General features: G+C 36.5%; 1 long non-coding RNA gene and 1 pseudogene across 1 annotated transcript in view; one reads left to right on the top strand and one right to left on the bottom strand.

Moving 5' to 3' along the window:
* LOC143664539 (uncharacterized) overlaps positions 1 to 19,636 on the bottom strand; it is a 95,801-nt gene that overhangs the window by 66,754 nt on the left and 9,411 nt on the right. The gene's annotated exons all lie outside the window — the stretch shown is intronic.
* LOC143664538 (26S proteasome regulatory subunit 6A pseudogene) lies at positions 12,762 to 14,046 on the top strand (annotated as a pseudogene).

Here is a 19,636-nt window from a genome sequence, read left to right as displayed (position 1 = left end):
TTAAAATTTATTGAGATATTTTGTGTGCATGATCTAACATGTGGTCTCTCCTGGAGAGTGGCATATGTGCACTAGAGAAGAATGCATATTCTGCTGTTTTGTGTGAAGAGTACTGTCAATATAGCTGTTACCCCTCGGTTTATAGTATCATTCAAATCTATTTTCTTATTGATCTTCTGTCTACATGTTCTAGCCATTATTAAAGACGTGTATTGAAGTCTCCTACTATTGATTTAGAACCATCTATTTCTCCCTTCAAATCTGTCAATAGTTGTTTCATATATTCTGGGACTTTCTCATTAGGTGCATATAAAATAATAACTGTTACAACATCTTGTTGAATTGACCCTTTTATCAGTATATAGTGACATACTTTGTTTCTCATAACCATTTTTCACTTAAACAATATTTTATCTGATATTTGGTCACTGTTTTCATGGTGTGTGTGTGTGTTCATCCTTCCTTTCACTTTCAACCAACTTGTGTCTTTGAATTTAAAACAAGTCTATTGTAAATAGTGTAGAATTGGGTCATGCTTTTAATCCATTTTGACCTCTGTCTTGACTGGAGAGTTTAAACTCCTAGCTCTTCCGTTATTGCCTACTTTCACAATTGTTTGATGTTTTATTGTACCATTTTGGGTCTTGCTTTCTGAATATATTTCACATTTTTTGTGGCTACCATAGGGCTTAAATTTAACATCCTAAATCTGTAACAATCGTGTTTGATTTGACACCGACTTCACTTCAATAGCATACATATTCATTGTTCTTTTACCCTGCTGTCCCCCACTTTTTGTTGCATTTGTTATAAATTATAGCTTTATTCATTTTATTTCCAGAAAGCATAAATTTATCATAACCTATTATGAATTTGCATTCTGAAATTATAAGGAGTAAGAAGTGGACTTATATACTGTGCAGGTTTGAAACTGTTATATACCCCAGAAAATCCGTGTTCTTTTCATCCAATCTTGTAGGGGCAGACTTACTGTGGGTGCGATCTTTTCATTACATTGTTTCCATGGGGATATGATCCTGCCCATTCAAGACTGGTCTTACTTACTTTACCAGAGTCCTTAAAAGAGCTGAGGGTGTGGGCGGGAGAGTGCAAGTTCACAGCTGACACAGGGAGCAGAGAGATGAAACCAAGACACAGACATCTGGAGATGCAGAAGGAGCTTTGAGAGCCATTTGAACCCAGATGCCAGGAGTGATGGACAGCAGGTATCGCTATATACCTTTTCTTGTGACAGAAAAGCCCCGGACATGATCAGCCTTTCTAGAGAGAAGGTATTTTCTTATTGGTGCCTTAATTTGAACATTTTCACAGCCTTAGAATTATAACTTGTAACTTAATTATTGCATTCTGTCAGCTTTAGCAAATAAACACATACCAAAAAAATACAATAGTACTGGTATTTAAAATTTGCGATATGGTTACCTCTAACAGAAATCTTTCTCTATGCCTCTTCAATCCACCGTCTGGTATTCTTTCAGTGTGCAGAACTTCCTTTGGTATTGCTTTTGGGCAGATATATTGGTAATAAACTCCCTCAGCTTCTGTTTATCTGGGGATGTCTTAATTTCCCCCTTATTTTTGACAGATAGTCTTGCCAGAAATCAAATTCTTGATTTACAATTGTATTCTTTCACCATTGTAAATATTTCATCCTGTTCTCTTCTTGTCTCCATGCTTTCTGGTAAGAATTCAACACTTAATCTTTACCAGAATTCCCTTATACACAACAAGTTGCTTTTCTCTTGAAGCCTTCAGAACTCTATCCTTGTCATTGTATTGTACAGTTTGACTCCTCTATATATGTGGTTTGCTGCAAGGTTATCCTGTTTGGGGCTTGTTAGGCTCCTTGAATGTACATATTCATATTTTTAAATTAAATTTGGGAAGCTGCCTGACATTTCATCTTTGAATATTCCTTTTGCTCCTTTTTCTCTTCTCTTTCTGGGGCTCCTGTTGCACACACATGCATGTTTGATGGTGTCCCATATTTCTCTTAGCCTCTGTTCAAATAATTTCCACTGACTGTCTTTCAGTTTATTTATTCTTTCCTCTGGAGGTCTAATAGGCAATTAAAACCTTCTAAGGAATTTTTCATTTCAGTTATTGTGGTCTGCAACTCCAGTTTTATTGAGAGTCTCAAGAAAATTCTCATATTGTCCCTTCATTTGTTTTCCTAATATCTTTTAGTTCTTTCTCTGTTTTCCTTTACCTCCTTGAATATATTGAGGGTCATTTCTTTTAAGACTTTATCTAGTCTTTCCTCTTTATTGAAGGTTTACAGCTTTTCATAGTGTTCCTTTGGAATTTAGTCCCTGAGCTCTCTGTTCCTTAAGTTTGTATCCAGATAGTGATATAGAGATTTCATTGAGTGTCAGGAGCTAGGAAAATAAAATGAATACAAAAAGTACCTTTCACAATCTTTTCAAATTGGTTCTACCACCAAGATGGCGGCATAAGACATCTGCCACCAAGATGGCGGCATAAGACACTATTCAGATTCATTGTTTAGATCCAAGGGTGAAAATTGATTACCCATCTGTTTCTGTTGAGTTCAGAACCAGTGGGGGGAAAGCACAGGAAGAAGATTGGATCCATACTATTAGCTTATTCCTGGTAAAATTGGATGGGGGAAGGAGTCTCGGGGCTGATTCGAAATTGGAATTATAACCCCCTCATACATCCCCAATTATATTTAACTACCCAGTCAGATGCCATGTGGCATGATTCCTGCAGGCTGCTTTGCTAGTTCTTTTTGTACTTGGTTTAAAGTCAGAACTCAGGCTTCCACAAGCAAGAGTGTCAGTATTGAGGACAGGCAAAAGACTGTATGAGTGTGTGAGCGTGTGTATGAGCATATATATATACACAGATCTCAAGGGTACAAAATAACAAGACAGGTGAGGTTTTTGTCTATCTCAGTTATAGATCAGATGATTTTCTTTTTGAAAGCATCATACTGTGAGGGGTGAAACACATCCTGAAGTTCCTATTTTACAAGCCAGCAGATATGCAGGGAGATGTAGAAAGTGGCCTTCCTTTGTACCCTCACACTGAACTCAGTTTCTAACCTGCCCCAGAGTGGTCCCAATTCCCTTCACCAAGAAGTGGGACTAGAAACTTGAAAGTTCAACTCTAATTCTCTCTCTCTTCCCCTAGTACTCATATCCAATGAATAACTGGGCCCTAAAGAGTCCTTTACCTATTCTTCTCTTCTAACTCCACTGTTGTAGACTCCCTCATCTTCTGTCAACTGAACCAGTTCTGGCACTGTAGGTAAGAGCATGGGCTAAAAATGAAACAACATGAAATAGGAGGCTGGTTCTACCAGTTGCCTGCTGGGTAACCTTAGCTTTAAGAACTTTACTGAGTCCCAGTTTCCTCATCTGCAAAATGGAGATAATATTATGCACATCATATGATTATAAGAAGGATGGAATGAGGAAATGCAAATTATGATCTTACAATAGAACCTGACACAAAGTAAGAGTTTAAAAATGCCAGCACTGTTATCAGCATTTATATTTACTGTTTCTAAATTTAAAAAGCTGTTGGACAAAGCCTTTAGTATGATCTCTTTTTATAAAATAAATAAATTCTCTATGTGTATATGTTTTGATATATTTTATGGTTCTAATTAAAAATATAAAGGATATGTTTGTATACAAATATATATTTGTATTTAATACAAGCTATTAAACATTAGTTATCTAAGAGATAGAGGGGATAGATACAATCCATTTTTGTACAATTCATTTTTGTTTACATAATAATGTGCTGTTTGATTTTACACAGTGCACGTCATCTTTTTCCAATTAAATGCTAAAGTAAAGAAAGTCTCCAAGGTGACCTCCTGCCATCATTTGTTATTTTTGTGTTTTTAGAGTTATCAGATTATGTGCTTTATAATTATTAATCCCCTCCTCAAAATCTTTGCTTATAGAATAAAGTTCAAATGGTTTGTAGGTGTATACGAAGCCCAAAGCCCTTCCTCATATACCATTTCATTCTATTCTCCTGATCTCTTCTGCTGCCACCTGCTGCTCTCCTTCAGATCGTCATCCATACTATTTATCAGTCATACCACAATATGCTCTCCCTTCTCTGATTATAGGCTGTGCATGTATGCTATAAGAAATGTGATTTCGTGTAGACTTTTTCTACCTCTTCTTCTGCCAAGTCCCAGTTATTGCACGGATTCTAATTCATGGCTGTGAATCATACTCAGCAGTTTGGGTAATGCCTTGAATTGGATTCCAGGCCTTTATTGAAGCCAGTGCTACTAACTTTGCTATTCATAAGACTTTTTCCACTTGGCCTTGAGTTCCTGTTTGGAGTCTGGCTGATTAAGGATGTTATGAATCTCACAGATACTAAAGTCAGGTTGATCATGTATACAAGTCTGAGATAGTCCAAAAATTTAAGCAAATTGTAATCTGATTAGTTTTCTAAATGTGAATATGAGTTTGGTGACAAAATATCACCAAACATTAAATAATCCAAGGCCATCATATTTGGCATGCAAAATAAGTTTTATGGGTAGTCAATCAGGAAGGAGTGTTGTAACAGAAAAGACACTATTGCCTTGTTTTCAAAGATGGCTTCAAAGCTAATTTTCTTCCTTTACAAATGGAAATACATTTTTAAAACCTGCATCTGAATATTAATGAAGTCAAATTTATCATTATTTTCCTAAGATTTATGTTTATTATGTCCTGTTTAGGAATTATTTGTCTTTCTACCAACTTAAGTTCATGAAGATACTTTCTTATATTATTTTCTAGAAGCTTAATTGCATTATTTTTCATACTTAGGTCTAGGATCAATCAGAAATTGATTTTTGTTTATGATTAAATTGGGGAACAAGCTTAACTTTTTCAGGCAATCGTTTTAGTACCATTTTACAAAGACTATCCTTTCTGATTACACAACAGTGGCATCTTTGTCATAAATTATTTTTAGCTGATTGTATATTTGTCCATTTATTCCAGGTTTCTATAGCTGTACATTGATCTATTTATCTATACCTTTCCAATATCATTCTGTTTTAATTACTGTAGCCAGATAATTAGTCTTGATATCTGGCAGTATAGGCCCTCTGACTGTTTCTTTAGAATTATCTTGTCAATATCTACACATATAAAAAATCCTGTTGAGATTTTTATTGGGATTATATTGAATCTATAATATCAACTTGCAGAGAAATGACATCTGTGAAATATTGAGTCATCTAATTAATGAATGTGAAACATTTCCAGGCATTTAGGTGTTTTTTAAATTTCAGCAAAATTTCGTAGTTTTCTGAGCAGAGTTTTCATGTTGTTTTTTTTTAATGCTTTTAGATTCTAATTTAATTGGTTATAAAATTCATTTTCTGTTTGTTGTGGGTATATAAAAATGAAATTAATTTTATATTCATTAAACTTATGAAATTTATTTATTAATTGTAATACTTTAACTGGAGCTTTTTTTAAATTTACTTTGAAACATATATATATACATGAAGATCTTTATTATCTAACATACATAACCCTGTTCTCTGCAGTTTTATGCCTTCTTTTCTGATGCTTATACCTATTATTTAGCTTTCCTGTCTTACTATACTGGCTAGAAACATCAGCGCATGCTACGTGGAAGTCATGTTAGCATATGTTCTCAGACAATTCCAAACCTTAAAAGTAGAGGATGGCTTTCAGTATATGACCACTAAATATGATGCTTGCTGGGTTTGTTTTCATATTTTTGTAGATGTCTCTTGCCAGATTAAGGAACTTCACTTCTTATTATGAATGGAAGAGTTTTTATCTGGATTGATGTTGAATTTTATCAAATGTTTTTATTTTGCCTTTACTGCAATGATTTTGTATTTTTTCTACTTTCTTATGTTAAAATTATGAATTCCTTCTTCTGTTAACATTAAGTGTGAAACCAAACTTTCATTCTGGAAAAAACCCGACTTTGTTATGTAATTTATTTCGTATAGGACTGGATTTGAATTAATGTTTTGTTTATAAATTTGGTGTCTGTGCTCATCAGTACAGAATGATGGGCCTATAATTTTCATTTCTTGTAATGCCCTTATCAGGGTCTATAATACTGTCTGCATCAAACAAGTTGGGAATTTTTTTTGCCCACTTTTTACTCATTTTATATATTCTTGAAGAGTTTATATAAAATTGCTGCTCTTTTATCTTTGACTATATGGAAGAATTCACTATAAAGTGATAAGAACCTGAAGTTGTAAAATCAAAATATCTGTGTCTCAAAGACATGATTAAGTGACAAAAAAAAGCCTCAAAAAGGAGTATTTTTAAGATAAACACATGAAGCCCTCTTATCCAAAATATATAAAGAATTACAACAAATGAATCAAAAAAAAAAACAAGAAAATAAGCAAAAGATTTCAACAAGTACTTTACAAAAGATGATAGTCAAAAGACCAGTGGAAAAGAAACTTGTCATATAATTTGGGAAAAAGTAAAGCTATCTCTCTTCAGAGAAGACCTGAACTGAAAGAATCTGAAAGAATCAACAAAAAGTACAACAGAACTCATAAACAAGTTTAATAAGGTTGCAAGATGCAAAATTAATACATAAAAATTTATTGTATTTCTATATACTATCAACGAACAATATGAAAACAATTCATAATAGCCTCTATATTAGTCAGGGTTCTCTAGACAAACAGAAGCAAGAGGAGAGATCTGTAAATATGAGGTTTATAAAGGTATCTCATACAACCCTGGGAATGGAAAAGTCCAAAATCCATAGGGCAGGTGGTGAAGCTGGCAGCTCTGATGGAAGGTCTGGATGAATTCCACAGGAAGGGCATGCTGGCTAAAAGAAGCAGTGAAAAAGTGTATTTGCTTTCTTAAATTTTCAACTGATTGGATTATCTCGCTGGTCTGAGATAAGCCTCAGTTAGGTACTGATGTAATCGGCCTCAGATGCAGTCAACTGACTGATGATTTAATTCACCAGCCTTCTAGTTTACTAACCAGCCATGAAAAATCCTTGCAGCAACAGTCAGGGTAGTGCCTGCCTGACCAGACAACTGGGCATAATCACATGACCAAGTTGACACCAGAACCTAACCATCACAGCATCCAAATGAATAAAATATTTAAGAATAAATTTAACTAAATGCAAGGCCTGTACACTTTATAAATATATTACAATATTTTGCCACCCAATATTAAAGACCTAAATAGAGAAATATATTCCAAATTCATGGATTAGATGACCAAATATTGTTAAGATGGCAATTCTACCCAAATTGTTTCAAAGTCATTCCCTTAAAATCCCAGCAGGCTTTTCTTATAGAAATTGACAGGTTGAGCCTAATATGTGTATGGAAAGGCAAAGGGCCAATAATAGTGAAAATGATAATGAAAAAGAAGCACAAATTGAAAGGCTAACGCTAATTGATTTCAAAATTTACCATGAAGCTACATTGATCAAGACAGTATGGTATAGGCATAAGGGTAGACATATAGATTAAAATAACAAGACAGAAACTAAAAAAAAAAAAAAGACCTTTATATTTTTGGTCAAATAACTTCTGACAAAGGTATAAAGGAATTCAGGGCAGGTCACAGTGGCTCAGCAGGCAAGAATGCTTGCCTGCCATGACAGAGGACCCTGGTTCGATTCCCGGTGCCTGCCCGTGTTAAAAAAAAAAAAAGGTATAAAGTAACTCAAAATGGAAAGGTTAGTCTTCTCAATAAATGATACCGGGACAACTGGATATTGATAAATAAAATAATTAACTCTAGTTCATATTATATACAAAACATACCTCCAAATGGATCACAGACCTAAATATACAAACATAAAACTAGAAAAAAATATAGGAGAAAATCTTTGTGACCTTGGATTAGGCAAAAATTTTAAAAGTATAATAAAAAGAACACAAGTCATAAAAAAAAATCAGATTTCATCAAGATTAAAAACTTTTTGTTCTTCAAAATACACTATTAAGTAACTGAAAAGAAAAGCCACAGATTAGGAGGACAGCCATCAACTACTTGCTAATCATATATCTGATAAAGGACTTATTTCTAGAATATATAATGAACTCTTAAAATTCAATAAGAAAATTTTTAAAATAAGCCAAAGTGTAGAGTAGATATTTCCATTAAAAGTTATATATAAATGGTTAATAAGCAAAATAAAATATGTTCAATATCACTATACCTTAGGGAAATGAAAATTAAAATCACAATGAGGTATCACTACATATATGTATACTAGTATGGCTGTACTCAAAGATTCTGACAGTACCAAATGTTGGTAAGTGTGAAGAAAAACTAGAACACTCATACATTGTTGACAGGAATGTAAAATGGTGCAATGCTGTTTTAAACAGTTTGGAAGTTTCTTAAAATAAATATATACTTACCATATGACCCAGCAATTCTCCTAGGTATTTTACCTAAGATAAATGAAAGCATATGTCCCCACAAAGACTTCTAAGGGAATAAAGCACTATTCATAATAGCCAAAGAATGGAAATAACACATATGTCTATCAACTGATAAATGAGAAAACATAATGTGGTATGTCCACACGATGAAACGCTATTTACCCATAAAAAGAAACAAGCTACTGATTCATGCTAAGCATAGATTAACTACAAAAACATTATGAGAGAATCCAGAATCAAGAAACCATAACTTACATGATTATATTTTACCAAATTTCCAGAAAAGCAAATCTATAAAGACGGAAAACAGAACAGTGGTTTCCTGGGGTTGGTGGAGTAGGAATGAACTGCATATAGGCAGAAGGGAACTTTTAGGATGGTGGATATCTTCTGAAGTTGACTTATGGTGATGGTTGCACATCTCTATAAATTCGCTATAAACCATTAACTGAATACTTACAGTGGTTGAATTTTTATGGTATGTAGATTATACCTCAGTAAAGCTGTGGGTGAAAAAAAAGCCCCACAAAATGTGATACCAGATCACACCCACCAATTCAAATATAGGCAAAACTAATTCATTAATTAATGAGAGAATAAGAACAGTGGTTTTCTGGACATGATGGTGTTGACTGGGGTGGTGGGGTAGGAATCAGGAGGAAAATTTCTGAGATGCCAGCACTTTCCATTTCTTGATCTGTCTGGTTGTGACGTAAGTATTTTCACTTTGTAAAAATTAATCAAATGATTGACTTAAATGGTATTTATTGCCTTCTAATTATGTAATACTTTAAAAACATGTCATGAAATGTAAAAACACAAACAAAAAGTTGTGCCCCATTTTAGAAAAGAAAATCCTATCATGGTGTATTCCTGGGACTTCCTCAAACAATCACCTCTGCTTTTATTTTAGGATCCTTAATAAAAAGGTTGATGGCAATCAAAGGTTCAAAATAAAGAAGCAAAAGAAACAAAAACCTGACCACCTCATTCTCCAAACCCTAGTTGAATTTGTCATATGCCAGAAAGATACAATCAATTCCAAGCCAATTTGGTTTTCATATAAAATCTGCCAGTCTTTTCCCACATTATCATGGCTTATGTTTTTTGTTTCTTAAGGTTGTCTACTTAGAATGTTCCCCCTCTTGGAATACTATTGAATTAACATTGGCATGCTTTCTATAATGACATTTCAGATATTCCAAGTCTGTAAAGTACTTTAAATGTTCTTTTCCTCTATGACACTAGATCTGGAAGAAGTGAACTAAGGGCAAGTGGCAGCAGAAAATATTTGGGAAAAATGAGAAGAGCACCATACTCTGATGTGGAACTTTGGGTCCCAGTTTGGAGCTGTCTCATTTGTGGGCTTGGAGACCATCTTCATTCTACCGTATTTTGCCCCCAGAATAGGTTTCATCACACACACACACACCCAATTCACCTTGATTGTTGTGAAGGTCAAATGAGATGAAGTCTTTCAGTATGCTTTCACATGCATTCACTGTCATCTAATGCCACTCTTTGGTATCATCAACAGCAGCAAATACACAAGTTAGAAAAATTAACTTACTCTCTAGGGTACAGCTTTTAAAACTGAGGTTATAATGAGTTCCTTGAAAAAAAGCTTTATCTGCAAATATTATGTTTCTCCATTTGGTATAGAAATGGGTTCTCTAAGGATCTGTATACTAAGCTCGAATTTGATATGATCCCAGTAGCAATATAAATTCTGCAGTAGGAGATGAGATAAATTTGTGAAAGTTCTCAATATTATGCCCACCCCCAACCCATTTGGGATGGACAGCACACAATGGCCACAGATGACACTCCATAGTTTGAGAGGGGGCTGGAAGGTGTTGTTAAAAGCACATTTTCCTATAGGATTCAACTAAGATTCTCTGAGAGTTAGGGGATTAATGGATTGAAGCCCAACCACCTTCAATGCAAGACCCCAAAGCACTCTCCTAGGAGTATGGTCCTCAGTGAAAACATTAATAATGATAATGATGGGTATATAGCTAATAGTTTTCAATATTATAAGCCAGACATTGTGCTCAGACTCTACTGAATTTTCTCCTAATTGGTCTTTTACACAGAAAGAGATTTTTTAGTAAGGTAAATTAGATTATGCCATTCCAGTGCTTAAAAACCTCAAAATGTATTAAAATCCTGTAACTTACACTGTCTACAGGGATGTGACCTCTGTCCCCATCTTTCTCATCTCAGTTCATGATTCCTTTGTGGCTCAGTTTGCTTCAGTCACACTGGCTCAGAGCTTTTGCTTTTGCAGATTTTTAATTTCTGTAATGTCCTTATGGAGTGGGCTCTGTTTATCTAGGCTCAAAAGGGTTAAGTAACTTGTCCAAGGACACATAGAGGCAAAGCACCAATTTGAATCTAAGACCTTCCAAAATAGAAGACAAAATAAAATATCATTGAAAGATTCAGAATAGACTGTTTTCTTTGTCCCCCCCAAATAGTATGAATTGAAAATCTCAGTTTCAAGGTAAAAGAAATTTCTTCTTGACTTTGGGTTCGGTTTCTTTGTCTACTTAGCAAGAACTAATATTGAATTTTAGATAAAAAGGCCACATTTCAGAGTGAGACAAAGGAGGAAAGTTATGAAGGAGATGAAAGTGAGGGAAATTTTAAATCTTGCAACTACCTTTAGGACAGCTTCGTTATTTCTTCTCATTAAAATAATTGCTGGCTGAATGCCAGACCTCTTCAATAAATGGGCTTAATGTGACATTGGAAACTGAATAAACACATTGCTTAATAACAACTGATGGAGGCAAAAGGTAAAATTTCCACTTTGAAACTGCTATTCCTTGCTGAAATTTCCTAAGGGCAAAAGATCACCCAGCTGAGATAATTGCTAATTAAGATTAGACAGTCCAGGCAAGAAGCCAGGCCAGTACCCCAATGTTACAATGGGTCAGCCATTGATTAGATTCCTGGCTCTTGATTAAATGTCACCAAATGATTAACTGATTAATTCTCAGGTCTTTCTGGAATATACCCTAGCTCAGCATGCTCAACTGTATCAATCATTCTTCTATGATCCTTACTAGTAGCCTCTTTTATCTTTTTTGTTTCACTTGGTACTGAGTGGGATCCTCTTTTTGCTAAAGACATGGCTTGGTTAATTTAATATTTCACTCAGCATCCTAACCTACCCACAGGGATATTCAGGTAAGAATGTTTTAGGCCCATAAATTATAATCCAAATTTTGAGCATTTACCTATAGAATAATTTGGGAAGCAGTAAAGTCAGACTGCATTGGTTCTCAGCCTAGCTCTCCTAGTTTCTAGGAATGTCATGTTGGGCAAGGTACTTAACACCTCTAACTTTGATACCTTTATGCTATAAAATAAGAGTAATAATAGTATGAATCTCAAAGCACTGTTGATGTTTAAATGAGATAACATACACAAAACAGTATTTAAATATACACTGAATGCTCAACAAATGTTTTTAGAATGAGCCCAATTAAAAACTACAGGGAGATATTAGACTACAAGTGTTATCTTCTTGCCACATCTTGCTTCTCCTAGGGGAGTGACTAGGAATATCCCTGTTCTCTTCTTAGACAGAGTTCAGAAGAAGCAGAGGCAAATCATACTCACTTGCAATAGACTAAATCTGATTATAAATTATTACCTAGGAAATGTGATATTTTATCGAATGATGGATGAATAAAAGTAGCTACTAATTACTGAGCTTTTGTCGTGTGTAAGGCACTGTTCTATGTACTTTGTACGTGACTAACTTGATCCTTCTAAAACCCAATTTATTCTATACTAACTAAAAGTGGCAGAGATAGCAGGCAAACTAAGACGATTGTCATTGGACTTCAGAGTCGGGCAGTTAGGCAATATAACCTTCCCTTATACCCTAAATTCCCATCTGGTTGAACCTTATTCTTGTATATTGGATGTCATCCACAATATCCTGGTTTTGCTTCTACTTCTTTCATCTTACTCCCCTGTGCAGCCTCCTCTTCCTCACCTAAATTTTGGACTAAGCCAGATCATAGTCCTTAGTCCTGTTTTCTTAACTACATATTCCTCTGCTGATCTCATTTATTACTAATATGTGGATGGATAGATAGATAGATAGATAGATAGACAGACAGACAGACAGATAAATGCTGTATGAAAATCAAATTTATATATCCTGCCCAGACACCACTCCCAAAGTCCTGTATTTCATAAAAGCCTGGCTTTTTTTAATTTTTACCATGCTACAGGCCGGCATTGTATATTTTCTTATTTGGGGGATTTTTGTTTTTATTTAAGAATGTTTTCGGGTGACCGTGTGGGATGAGGCCGAGCAAGATGGAATCGGAGAGGAAGTGCTCAAGATGTCCACGGAAGAAATCATCCAGCACACATGGCTGCTGGACAGTGAGATCAAGATCATGAAAAGCGAAGTGTTACGAGTCACCCATGAACTCCAGGCCATGAAGGACAAGATCAAAGAGAACAGTGAGAAAATCAAAGTGAACAAGACCCTGCCATACCTTGTCTCCAATGTCATCGAGCTGCTGGATGTTGATCCTAATGACCAAGAGGAAGATGGCGCCAACATCGACTTGGACTCCCAGAGGAAGGGCAAATGTGTGGTGATCAAAACCTCCACACGACAAACATACTTCCTGCCTGTGATTGGGTTGGTGGATGCCGAAAAGCTGAAGCCTGGAGACCTGGTGGGTGTGAACAAAGACTCCTATCTGATCCTGGAGACCCTGCCCACAGAGTACGATTCGCGAGTGAAGGCCATGGAGGTGGACGAGAGGCCCACAGAGCAATACAGTGACATCGGGGGCCTGGACAAGCAGATCCAGGAGCTGGTGGAAGCCATTGTCCTGCCAATGAACCACAAGGAGAAATTTGAGAATTTGGGGATCCAGCCTCCAAAGGGGGTGCTGATGTATGGACCCCCGGGCACAGGGAAGACGCTGCTGGCCCGGACTTGTGCTGCGCAGACCAAGGCCACCTTCCTGAAGCTGGCTGGCCCCCAGCTGGTACAGATGTTTATCGGGGATGGGGCCAAGCTGGTCCGGGATGCCTTCACTCTGGCCAAAGAGGAAGCTCCATCCATCATCTACATCGATGAGCTGGATGCCATCGGCACCAAGCGCTTTGACAGTGAGAATGCCGGGGATCGGGAGGTGCAGAGAACGATGCTAGAGCTTCTGAATCAGCTGGATGGGTTCCAGCCCAACACCCAAGTGAAGGTAATCGCAGCCACTAACAGGGTGGACATCTTGGACCCCGCCCTGCTCCTTTCAGGCCGCCTGGACCGCAAGATTGAGTTCCCAATGCCAAATGAGGAGGCCCGGGCCAGAATCATGCAGATCCACTCGCGAAAGATGAACGTCAGCCCGAATGTGAACTACGAGGAGCTGGCCCGCTGCATGGATGATTTCAGTGGCGCCCAGTGCAGGCTGTGTGTGTGGAGGCGGGCATGATTGCGCTGCGCCGGGGTGCCACCGAGCTCACCCACGAGGACTACATGGAGGGCATCCTGGAGGTGCAGGCCAAGAAGAAAGCCAACCTGCAGTACTACGCCTAGCGGGGCCACCCGCAGGCCTGTGCCCAGCGTCGAGCGAGTTACGAGTAGCAATAAACAGTGGCTCCAGGAAAAAAAAAAAAAGAATGTTTTCAAATCCTTTCCTGGGCATCCCATGTTCATGACCTCCAGAGCAGGACACATTTCCCCATTTACCATATAACTCACTACATTATATTAGAACTCCCCACATGATGAATTCTCAACATTTTCTATTTTGTTTGAAGATGAGTGACGGAACAAGAATTTCAAAAGATCATGGCTCAAAGAGAAGTATGAACTAGGATTGCAGTTAGGAGAAAGGGATTTGGCCATGGTACTGGTACTGTCAAAATCCAAATATCAGTTTTCTTGGTGTCATGCCACAACTGATTTTATTTTTTTTACTCCTCATAAGTTAATGACTCTGTTATCCCTGTTATGGCTGGTGAAGGGATTAAAGAATGATTCAGAGCAACTATTTGCTACTATCCACTGCCAATGTTCCAAAGTGGATACTAGCATCAGAATATATCTGTTCTAGTTTGCTCACTGCCGGAATGCAACACACCGGACACGGATTGGCTTTTAATAAAAGGGGATTTATTTCATTAGTTCTTCAGGGGAAAGGCAGCTAACTTTTGATGGAGGTTCTTTCTTACATGGGAAGGCACAGGGTGATCTCTGCTGGCCTTCTTTCCAGACCTCTGGGTTCCAACAACTTTCCCCAGGGTGATTTCTTTCTGCATCTCCAAAGACCTGGGCTGAGCTGCAAGTGCTGAGATGAGGTATGCTGAGCTGCTTGGGCTGTACTACATTGTGCTATCTCATTTAAGAGCCAACCAGTTAAGTCAAACATAATTCATTGCAGCAGGCACACCTCCTAGCCAACTGCAGATGTAATCAGCAACAGATGAGATTCACATACCATTGGCTCATGTCCACAGCAACAGAACTAGGTGACTTCACCTGGCCAAGTTGACAACTGAATCTAACTGCCACAGTATCCATCATCCTTGTGTTATAAGAATGCTATATTTTTAATAGATATTGCATTAATTTAATAGTCATTATTGCTTTTCTTATTTAGAAAAATGTTAACCAACACCTAAAATTAGAGTAGCCTCAGTTTTCTCAAGTATAAAATGAGAAAATAAATCTCTGTTTTCAAAGGGTAAGGTAAATATCACATAAAAAATTGGGGATTACTTTATTAGTTTGAAGTATTGAAGGGATAGAAAAATATTAATTTAAAGTTATAAAATAAATGAAACCCCTCTTTCCACAAGGAACCAGGAAATAGTCCAGCATGCAGTCTGAAGCAGACCACTTTTGGAATTTTCACTACCAAAAGACAAGTAGCCTACATAATTTCACAGAAAAGCTAAAGCACAACTAAATCTCAGTCTATATAAAGAGTGCTCATTTTCAAAAGGAAATCTTTTTACTTAATATAATATATAGAGAGAGATAGATGATCTAAAATCCTTTACCATTAAGAGAGGTTCTATTTCCTCCTGATAATATTTTAAACCCCCCCTGTTGTTTTTTAAAAAAAAACAGAAAATGAGAATTATTTTGCCTCAAAAGGCTTAAGATAAACTTCTCATGGTTCCTCCTGCACATTCCCTTTCTCTTCTGTAAATTCACAGGCCTTGAATACTGAGAGGTCAAAGAATGAATGTCAAGGCAACTGCTAGAATTATTTTAACCTCTGTAGGATGGTGAAGGCTTCAGATATTAGACTAAAGTTATTTTGCAGAGATTGGTAACCAATTTCCTCCCAAGAATGAAAACAGAGAAAATGAGGCCAAATGCTTAGACACAGATTACTTCTGGGGCATATGGGTTATGAGAAAAGGAAAATGACTTACAGAGGAGTTGTGAATCTGACTTCTCTGCTAGTCACTGCTTACCATATTATTATTACAATTTAAACCATTCCTTGAGTACTTGCTATGGGTTTGACATTGTCCTCAGCTCTTTGTATAATTCTTTAAATTCTCTCAACAATCCTATTTTTTTGCTAATTTCATAGGTCAAGCATTAGGCTCATTTTATATAACAGTTCAGGGAGTTTAAGCCCAATATAACAAAATCCAAACTCTTTCTACAGTGCAGAAATATTTTCCTTTGAGATAAGCAAGTATTTTTCTGACAGGAAAAAAACAAAACAAAAACAAAACAAAAACAGGTCAAAGTTACCTCCACTTCAACTAACAGAAAGAAACATTTATCTTAAATATAAGATTTAAACAAATGTACACACAGAAGAAAAGACTATGCCCTGAGAGCTAAGTAGGTGGAATCAAAGATTGGGACAATTTGACAGGCAGTTGAAATATTAGGACTATGAGTTGTAGAATTTAGATTAGAAAAGTGTATGATTTCCTGTGTACCATTCTTTGAGGAGAACACTGCATGACCAAGTCAGTGTTTTGAGAAATACTGCCAAGAAGAAAAAAAGATTATTAAACTGTGTCTCATGGAGAATATTTGAATAATCCCAGACTGTTTAACTAGAAAATAAAAGATTCTAAGATCTGTGATGTTCTTGAATCAACTGAACGGACTGCCTTCTTGAGGAGATTCATCATGAACCTTATGACAGTAAGAATTGAATTTCTGGAAGTTTCAAAAAGTCAGAAAGGTCTTCATTATGTTGAATTGAAACAGAACATTTCAACCTATCCAAGCCCAAATGAGAACAAACAACCGCAAAAGGTAGCAGCTCTCCTATTCTTGGAAATATTCAAACAGAAATAGAAAGAGGGTTGGTTTGGATTAGGCTAGATACTCTTAAAACCTCTTCTTACTAGTGGTATCTTTGATATATTTTTTTCCAGTTCTGGAATAGTGAGAAGAGTTTGTGATGACATCACCTTCAAAATTATCCAGTTTTCAAGTTTTCTAACAACAAGGGTGGACAATTAATGTTGCCCTCATGTTAATGTGAACAATGGCATTGTTTTCCTAATTCACTATTTCTTTCATAATACCAAAAATATTGCATTAGGTTCTAAGTTATTGCTCAAGTTTAATAAGCTTTTCATTCTCAAATGAAATAATAAACCTTTAATAGATCACACCCCAACTCCTAAAAGATTTTTCTTGACTAGTTTTGAAGGTTCAGCACTCAACCTGAACAGTGGTAAGTAAGTATCTCACAAAGTCTTACTTCTCCAATGCTTGGGACTTAAGTAATCTTGCTACCCAATCACATTTTCTAGATCATGAAACTAAGCTTAGAGATGCTAAATATCTTGCCAAATGTCATACAACTGGTAAAGGTGTACGGTATGCACGAATCTGAAATTTGAATTACTTGGACTTCCTAACTGTGAATAGGAATGGGGGTCCAATCAAGCTGGCCTGCCAGGTGATAGCTACCACACCATGGGAGGGGGCATGTCACTCCCCTTGGGTTAATGTGACAAAAAGTAAACAGGAAATAGGAAAAAAAAAAAAAAAGACTGCTTGATGCCTTGAAGACTAACCATCTGAGAAGGAATGGCCAGATGGCCTTCTTGCCTTAGAATTTGGCTTGAAGGAAAGCATCCGTGTAATGGAAATTCCCTTTGAAGGATTTTGAAGGACATATTTGAATTCCAAGAGGGATTTCTGGGGCATGGCTTGGGGCCTTGGATTGACATGTTCTAAGAAGCATCCTCCAGGATTTTCTCTGGGTAAACCAGCCCTCCAAGTTTCAGCCAGTGGCCATTTAGCCATGATTGCATTGACTTTATTCAGAAAGGGAATGATTCCTTGCTCGCAGTTATCCAGGAAACCATTACACACTCTTGGAGTCATAATCCTGTACTTATTTATTTGTCAACTGATTGATTTAACATATTCTTTACTACCAAAGGAGATCACATACCAAATTGCTCATTACCTGGGTGAATTCTTACTATCATTATACCATCTTATTTAGTTTCTTATTATTATTCTGCTGAAAAAAATGACTTTACTTTGATCAATACTCCTCCCACACTTTCTCTTCTCAGCTGTTTCCCTCAAGGTGCTAGTTTACATTTTCTCTAGCTTTCCATATCACTTTATGGCTTTCTTACCCCAAACTAGAGGAAACATTTTGCCTTATAGAACTAGTCTGAACAAGCCGAAGAGTTGAGGAAAAAATAGACTAAGATTTAAATTTAAAGACATAATCATACTAATTAGAACACTGGACTGTTCATTTTTAGTTTTCTAACCTTTGAACCCCCCAGGGTTCAGAGAAAAATATGCCACTCACATTACCTGGCTCCTGCGTATACTATAAATAGTTATTTATTCATATTATCTGCTAATACTTGGTGTAGGAGATAATAAATAAGGAATTATATGGGAGCTAGCTGTAGACTGTGGTAGTCAGGAGGGTGCTTCTATCCCATATGAGAGTGGGATTCTAGTGTTACCAGATTTTCAGATCTTTTGAAGAATCCAGAAATGAGGTATTCATATTTTAATGTGATCTCTACCGGTTTTTAAATGACAGTCACTAAATCAATTATACACAAACCCTGAGTGGGTCAAACAAAACACATCTGTAGGTTACATCAAGATACCTATGGGTCTCTAATTTGTGACTCCTATGAAGGAACATAAGAACCTGGAATTTTCCTACGTTTTATTGCATCTTCCTACCTCACTTGCCCACCCTAAATGCTCCACCTCCAAAACAAAAAAGCAAAACCCTGGCAGTACCTAGGAAAGTACTCACTAGAGGTGCTTAGCCATTTAATAAGAAAATTAATAAGAAAATAAGAGGGTTTTTTTCCAAAATGGATCAAATAACATTGTCAGGGCATTACCCTTATACAAAATTAGGTGTGGCTAAGACTGATGTAGGTATATCTGCTCTTTTAGACTCCTCATTGCTTAAGTGCTTGGCTTGGCAGAAAGTAATGGATTGAAAGAAAGATGGCAGACTTTTAAGTCTGACATACCCAACCTTGAGTCTCCGTCCTGCCACTTTACCTAGGTTATATTATTAACTCCTGTTGACTTACTAGTATGAGGTATTTTACATATGATATCTCATTTATCCTCAGGACAATGAGCTAGATAATAATAATGTCCATTTTATGGATGAGGAAACTAAGGCGTAAGCAGCTGAAGGGTCTTTTTCAAAGTTACACAGCTGTTTGAAAGTCCTACAATTTGATCCAAAAATCTATCAGCCAAAAAAGTTGATCTTCTACACTTTTTATTTTCAGTTTTTAAATGAGGAAGGCTGAAAGAAGTTAGACTTATTTTGTGTCATCTGATAACATATGTAGTATACTACGTACTGTTCACACAAAATATTAATCCCTACTATTCCTTTCCCCGCAGAAACAAACTTATATAGGATCTCCTGCAAAGTGATGTCTGAAACTTTTGGTATATTTGATTATTCTTCTAGAGTCTTTTACTAAAACGAAAAGTATCAGCAGATATTTTAGATTGTCACAGAAGAAATGAAAGATCTTGAATGGGAAGAGGGAAATGTTCGAGGACTCAGGGAAACTGTCCCCAGACTTGGAATCATGGTAGTGTCCCTGGGTGACTAGGCAGAAAAGGCAAATTGAAGGAGAAGAGTGTGCAGGAGAAAAAGAAAAAGAGTCGAAGAAAACATATATAGCTCAGTATAA

This window comes from Tamandua tetradactyla, chromosome 20 (genome assembly GCF_023851605.1).
Source record: "Tamandua tetradactyla isolate mTamTet1 chromosome 20, mTamTet1.pri, whole genome shotgun sequence".
Taxonomy (NCBI): domain Eukaryota; kingdom Metazoa; phylum Chordata; class Mammalia; order Pilosa; family Myrmecophagidae; genus Tamandua; species Tamandua tetradactyla.
The sequence above is the reverse complement of the archived record's forward strand: the minus strand, read 5'-3'. Positions and strand labels throughout refer to the sequence as shown.